The sequence below is a fragment of the Elaeis guineensis genome, chromosome 5 (genome assembly GCF_000442705.2).
Source record: "Elaeis guineensis isolate ETL-2024a chromosome 5, EG11, whole genome shotgun sequence".
In the NCBI taxonomy this organism is placed as follows: domain Eukaryota; kingdom Viridiplantae; phylum Streptophyta; class Magnoliopsida; order Arecales; family Arecaceae; genus Elaeis; species Elaeis guineensis.
In genome coordinates this window covers 104041124-104048392 of record NC_025997.2, presented here as the reverse complement: position 1 = coordinate 104048392, position 7269 = coordinate 104041124, and the positions used below count along the sequence as shown (strand labels likewise).

The following is a 7269-nucleotide window of genomic DNA, read 5'->3' as shown; positions in this document are numbered from 1 at the left end:
TGTTAGTACTTCCACTTTTGCTTTTTTTTAAATTGTCGGAAACTCCTAACAACAAATTGATGTGAGTTGCTCAAGCTGCAGTTTTGTATGGAATATAACTATAAAAAGGGTTAATTTTTAATATTAAACGAGCATCTTGTATACGTTAATTTATGTTTTTCTTGATCTAAATTTGGTCAAGCCATGCCACAAGAGTAGTCCAAGGACTCTGAATATGCCAAGCTTTGCATGTCTGCTAAACTATCTCAAAACCTCAGTTGATTAAACTATGCTATTTATTGCTTAGAAATCCAGCCTTTTGAGGTGAATCCAGCTCATGATGTTACAGTCATGCCAATAACCTAAAGTGCAATAGGTCTGAATTGAGGCCTTCAATATTGAAGACTAACATCAGTACAATATGTTACAGTCATACCAATCTACTTTTATTCAACAATATGTGAAGTAAGAGAAACAAATCAACAACATAAGAGAAGACTGAGAAGGTCACTTTGAACAAGACAAAATATAGTATCAGAACCATGCGTTCGGGATTTTCTGATGATTTTCATCAATGGTTCAATGCAAAACGAGATGTGAGACATACAGTTGGCTTCATATATATATGGAGCAATTTTACGAAGCTGATGAAATAGAGGTTAAAAGTTGGGGTTGTTTCCATAATAATTGGTGGTTTACACTTCAACAAAACTACCTGTGTGCAGTGTCCACAATATATTCATGATAATAGACATTTAATCATCCCAATTTGAATAGAGGTTTAGGCAAAATCTCTCGTGTAAGCTTCATTATGTTGTATTGAATACACATTTGATTGTCATGGAGAGGACTGTCTAAAAAATTTTCAGACAGAATTAACTCTTCCAAGACATCCTCAAATGAAGAGGTGGCTCAAGGAGTGATTTGAATGGAAAAACAGAAGAGTCGAAAAGCCATTGAGGGTCTGTTCACAAACTTGGGACTTAATGCCTGTTGAGCAGGTTATTTGTATCTTTAACCCGTGGCCTTGGCCAAGGGTAGTGTACTGTATGATTTTCATTATCTTAACAGGTTAGACCTATTCTTAGCTATGTCTCATTTAAAAAAATAAAAATAAAAGAAAATAGAAAAAAGAAATGTCTCATGGACCATGGCAATCTCCAAAAATGAGTTAAAGATAAGTTTTCTTTCTTTCTTCCTTCCTTTCAAGAAAATAGGGGAACATTGAATAAATAACTACAATCAGTCAACAAATGAAGGCATATCAAATAGAAGATGTGTAAAGGAAAAATCAAAAGGATCTCTGGCTTCTATGCTTTGCAGGTTCTTGAATGACTTTGAGCCTTTGAGATCTCCTTGGAAGCTGCCATTATTGACTAGAGTTTAAAAGAAAGGAAACACTATAAAATTTATGGAAGCTCGAAGAGAACTACTTTATGAACATTCTACTGCTCCTCTCCTTCCATTACGCTGACATATTTAACCAAAATGTTCCAGCATCTCCTTGGTCATCTGCTAGAAACTTTAGCTCTCCTAAGAGTCCACAAATATTTAAGTCCATTGAGATTTCTTTGGAACTGCAGTATTGTTTGAAGTGTATCTAAAACTGAACCTCAGCCATAATGAATGATCATAGGGTGTAATAATGAATTAGTTATGTCAAATCTTCTGATGCTGAGACTGTTACTGAATCATATTTAGGCATGAAAACTATTGGCTGTGAAAGTGAGTTTCTGAGACTTGTGGTCCTAGAACATCCAAACTAGTAGAGTTATGTCTCTATAGTCAAGGAATGATTTCTAGGTCATGTTGCTTGCTTATCCAAACTTCAAAGAACTTGTTGATAATTCTAGAGGGATATCACTTGCCAGTGAAGGTTTTTGTTTTTCGCCAAATATTATGGCAGCGACAACGATAATCACTACAAAAAGTTCTCAGATTTTGGCATCAGCAACTGAAATTCACTACTAAAAGGACCTAATCTAGGGGTAGCTTCAGCAACATCACAGAAGGTGCACTAGAAAGCATTAGGAATCAAGCTTTCCTAGTGAGATGACTTTTGCCACTGCCAAAAATATTTTGTTTCCGAAAATCACAAACTCAACTCTACTCAACTAAGCCTTAATCCCAAATAAATTGGGTTTGCTGCATGGAATCATTTTTCTCCATTATGCTCGGTTTAGGATCATACTTCCTAAACCTTATAACTTTATTCCATTTGACTTACGATCTAACTCTACCTATCTTATTCCTTCTATATGTATCAAATCACCCCTTCATATTGGTGGATTTCTCAGCCTATGTGGTACATATCCAAACTATTTAGGTTGTCCTTCTTTTAATTTGTTTACAATTGATGCTATCTCTATCTTTTTATGAATGACTTTATTTCTTTTTTTTTTTCTTGTATAACTACATATCCATCTTAATATTCTCATTTTGGCTATACTTATGTATTTCCTTTAAAATGCCCAACATTTTTTATCATAAAATATAGTTCGTCGTATGGCTGTCCTGTTAAACTTTTTCTTTAACTTAGCAAATATTTTATGATCATACAATATCCCAAGTAACCTCTATTGCAATTGCAAGTCCAAAATAATTATCCAATTTGCTTTAATCCTATATTATCCTCTAATCAATCTTTCTTTATGAATAATCGATCGTAAATACAAAAAATAATCACTTTAGAAACTTTGTAATCCTCAAATCATACTCCAACTTTCTCTCTATTTTTAATTTCAAAAAAACTATATTCTATGCATTCCATCTTGGTCCTACTTCACCTAAAATCTTTGGATTTTAATGCACCCCTCTTATTTCGAGATAGGATTAACCTTGACCTTGGTTTCATCTATTATGACTATATTACCCACAAATAGTACGCACCAAGAAATATTATTCTGGATATACCTAGTAAGCTCATCCAAACTTTCATCCTTGATGTATCAAACATACCTTAATCACATTAATATATCTATCAAGGACTCTTTTCCTTTCCAAGACCCATCATAATACTTTTCTAAGGACTCTTTTGATACTTTCCTTAGTTTGTGTTCAACCACTCTCTCCTAAAATTTCATAATTTGACTCATGAGTTTAATATCATTATATTTATAATAAATCTTGGATGTCACTTTTTTTTCCTGCCAAAACTTTTTTCTTTTCTTTCTTTTCTAAAACCCATCATAAGACTTCTCTAAGGATTGTTTTTATTCTTACCTCTCAATTGGTACTCAATCACCCTCTTTTAAAGTTCTATGGTATGGCTATGTGTTCAGTACCATAATAGTCAAAACCTTCTCCTAGTTTGATAGTATGGTTTATGAGTTTGATGCCATAATAGTTAGAAGCCTCTTCCAAAGTTTTTATGCTCAATCATGCTCTCCCAAAATTTCATAGGATAGCTCATAAGTTTAATACCATGATAATTAGAATTCTTTCCAAAAGTTTGGCAGTACGGCTCATAAGTTTAATACCTTCATGGTTAGAATCCTCCTCCAAAGCTTTTATGGTTAATCACTCTCTCTCAAATTTCATAGTATGACATATAAGTATAACATAAAAATAGCTAGAACCCATCACGATTTCATAGTATGCTTTCATGAGTTTAATAAATGATCGTTAGAACCCTTTTCTAAAATTTACCTCGTAAGTCCAATAACAAGATAGCTACAATAATTTTGAATATCACCACAATTGTTAGAACTATCACCTAGTTTCACAATATAGCCCATAAAGTCCAAACCATGATAGTTAGAACCGACACCCAATTTTTTAGCATGACACATAAGTTCAATTCAATGGTAGCATAATTTTAAACTTCACCTTTATTCTTATACATTGATGCGATCATGAAAAATAAAACTATTTATATAAAGGCTCATGTGTTTAGTACTGTGATAGTTAGAATAATTTTAAACATCCCCTTTATTCTTATAATTGGTATTACAATGAAAAGTTAAATATATGTACTCATAAATTTAATCTCATAGTATGATTCATGAGTTTAATGCTAAGACAGTTAGAACAATTTAAATATCATCTTTATTCTTATAAATTATACTAAAAGAAATTAAAATGTTTGCACTCCAACTTTATCTCTATTTTAATTTTTTACTAAAACTGTATTTTATGTATTCTATCTTGGTCATATTCACCTAAAACTTTGGATTTCAATGAACTATTCTCTATACTTTGAGATTAGGATTAAACCCAAACATAGTTTCATCCACTATGATTGTATTATCTACAAATAGCATGCACCAAGAAATATTATCCTAAATATACCTGGTAAGCTTATCCAAACTATCATTCTCAATGTATCCCCTATATCCTTAATCATAATAATAAATCTAACACAAACTCTTTTCTTTTCTAAAATCCATCATAACACTTTTCTAAGGACTTTTCTGATACTTACCTTGGTCTTTACTCAATCACCCCGTACCAAAGTTTCCAAATATGACTCAGAAGTTTGATACCACAATGTTTATTTTAGATATTACTTTTATTTTTATAATGTTTCTAGCAAAAACTTCTTTACTTTCTAAACATATCATAAGAATTCTCCAAGGACTGTTTTTATGTTTCCCTCTTAGTCTGTACTGATTCATCCTCTCTTAAAGTTCTATAGCAAGGCTTATGGGTTCCATATCATGATAGCTAGAACCCTTTCCAAGTTTTATAGTATGGTTTATGAGTTTAACACCATAATAGTGAGAACTCTCTTCCCAAGTTTTTATGCCCAATTATCCTCTCTCAAAATTTCATAGTATAGCTTACAAGTTTGATACCATGATAATTAGAATTTTTTTCAAAAATTTCATAGTATGGCTCATGAGTTTAATACCACCATGCTTAGAATACTCTTCCAAAGCTTCCATAATCACTCTCTCTCGAATTTTATACCATAGCACGTAGGTGTAATATAAAAATAGCTAGGACCCATCTTGATTTCATAGTATGATTTCATCAGTTTAATACCATGATAGTTAAAACCCTTTTCTAAAATTCTATAACGTAACTCATAAATTTAACACCATGGTGGTTAGAATAATTTTGAATATTATCATAGCAGTTAGAACAATCACCTAGTTTCATAATATAGCTCAAGAATGCACCTAGTTTTTTCAGTATGATTTATCAGTTCAATTCAATAATAGAATAATTTTAAACATCATCTTTATTCTTATAAATTGGTATTGTAATGAGAACTTAAATATATTTACTCATAAATTTAATTTCATAGGATGATTATTGTATCACAGTAAAAAAATTAAAAATATTTCTATAGAGTAATTCAATAATAGAATAATTTTAAACATCATCTTTATTCTTATAAATTGGTATTGTAATGAGAACTTAAATATATTTACTCATAAATTTAATCTCATAGGATGATTATTGTATCACAGTAAAAAAATTAAAAATATTTCTATAGAGGGCCCTACCGGGTTCGAACCGATGACCTCTTGATCTGCAGTCAAATGCTCTACCACTGAGCTAAGGACCCATTTTGGACTTCAAAAAAATATTACAAATTTTATTTTATAACAGCTATTACAATGTATATTATACTACCATAAATTACCCAAACCATACATTCAATATATTGATTTGAAGTTAACTGCTCTACTAATGCACAAGTGATGGAATTGGATAATATGCACAGGAACCAATATATATCAAATGTTGATCCAAGGAACAAAAGGTCTTGTTCGATATTGGGTTTGAGACTATGTCAATTCTAGGAGGCTGCTACACGTCAAAAAATAATTTTGGAGATTTAGTCCAACCAAATGATGCCAAGATGAGTCAAAGATCTTTATCCAATCAAGTGATATCAACCAAATTTGAATCTATCTAGGTGATAATTATGATCAAGCATAAGTCCAACGTGCTGTACTGAGTAGCAGATATGTGCAGTTACTGATATTTTATACTGATATGTGCAGCTACAGATAGCAAATATCTTGTAGAGAAAAAGGTAAGAGAAAAGATTGTCTTCTCTCATTGTTTTTCTTTCATATTATTCTCTCTTTGTTTTTTATGTTTTTTATGTGATAAAATCTGAGAGAGAAATAGGATGGAATGGGTGGTTTGAGGCATCAAATTTCTTGGAGAAGAGTCTTCTATCAAGAGATCAAAAGTTGATGTCTTATAGAAACAAAAGGTAAGAGAGAAGATGTTTTTCTCTTATTATTTTTCTTTTCAGTTTATTTCCTCTTTATTTTGTATTTTTATGTGATAAAAATCTGAGAGAGAAAGAGGGATGCTACATATCAGGAAATAATTTTGGAGATTTTGTCCAACCAAATGATACGAAGATGAGTCAAAGATCTTTATCCAATCAAGTGATATCAACCAAATTTGAATCCACCTAGGTGATAATTATGATCAAGCATAAGTCCAATGTGCTGTACTGAGTAGCAGATATGTGTAGCTTCCATAATCACTCTCTCTCGAATTTCATACCATGGCATGTAGTTATAATATAAAAATAGCTAGGACCCATCTTGATTTCATAGTATGATTTCATCAGTTTAATACCATGATAGTTAAACCCCTTTTCTAAAATTCTATAACGTAACTCATAAATTTAACACCATGGTGGTTAGAATAATTTTGAATATTATCATAGCAGTTAGAACAATCACCTAGTTTCATAATATAGCTCAAGAATGCACCTAGTTTTTTCAGTATGATTTATCAGTTCAATTCAATAATAGAATAATTTTAAACATCATCTTTATTCTTATAAATTGGTATTGTAATGAGAACTTAAATATATTTACTCATAAATTTAATCTCATAGTATGATTATTGTATCACAGTAAAAAAATTAAAAATATTTCTATAGAGGGCCCTACCGGGTTCGAACCGGTGACCTCTTGATCTGCAGTCAAATGCTCTACCACTGAGCTAAGGACCCATTTTGGACTTCAAAAAAATATTACAAATTTTATTTTATAACAGCTATTACAATGTATATTATACTACCATAAATTACCCGAACCATACATTCAATATATTGATTTGAAGTTAACTGCTCTACTAATGCACAAGTGATGGAATTGGATAATATGCACAGGAACCAATATATATCAAATGTTGATCCAAGGAACAAAGGGTCTTGATCGATATTGGGTTTGAGACTATGTCAATTCTAGGAGGCTGCTACACATCAGGAAATAATTTTGGAGATTTAGTCCAACCAAATGATACCAAAATGAGTCAAAGATCTTTATCCAATCAAGTGATATCAACCAAATTTGAATCCATCTAGGT

The 7269-nt window shown here is 31.4% G+C and overlaps 2 non-coding genes across 2 annotated transcripts; both read right to left on the bottom strand.

Annotated features, from left to right (window-relative positions):
* Positions 1 to 5422: 5422 nt before the first annotated feature.
* TRNAC-GCA (transfer RNA cysteine (anticodon GCA)) lies at positions 5423 to 5494 on the bottom strand. Its single transcript has one exon. It is a non-coding gene; the product is annotated as a tRNA-Cys (tRNA).
* Positions 5495 to 6841: 1347 nt separating this feature from the next.
* On the bottom strand, positions 6842 to 6913 carry TRNAC-GCA (transfer RNA cysteine (anticodon GCA)). Its single transcript has one exon. It is a non-coding gene; the product is annotated as a tRNA-Cys (tRNA).
* Positions 6914 to 7269: the final 356 nt, after the last annotated feature.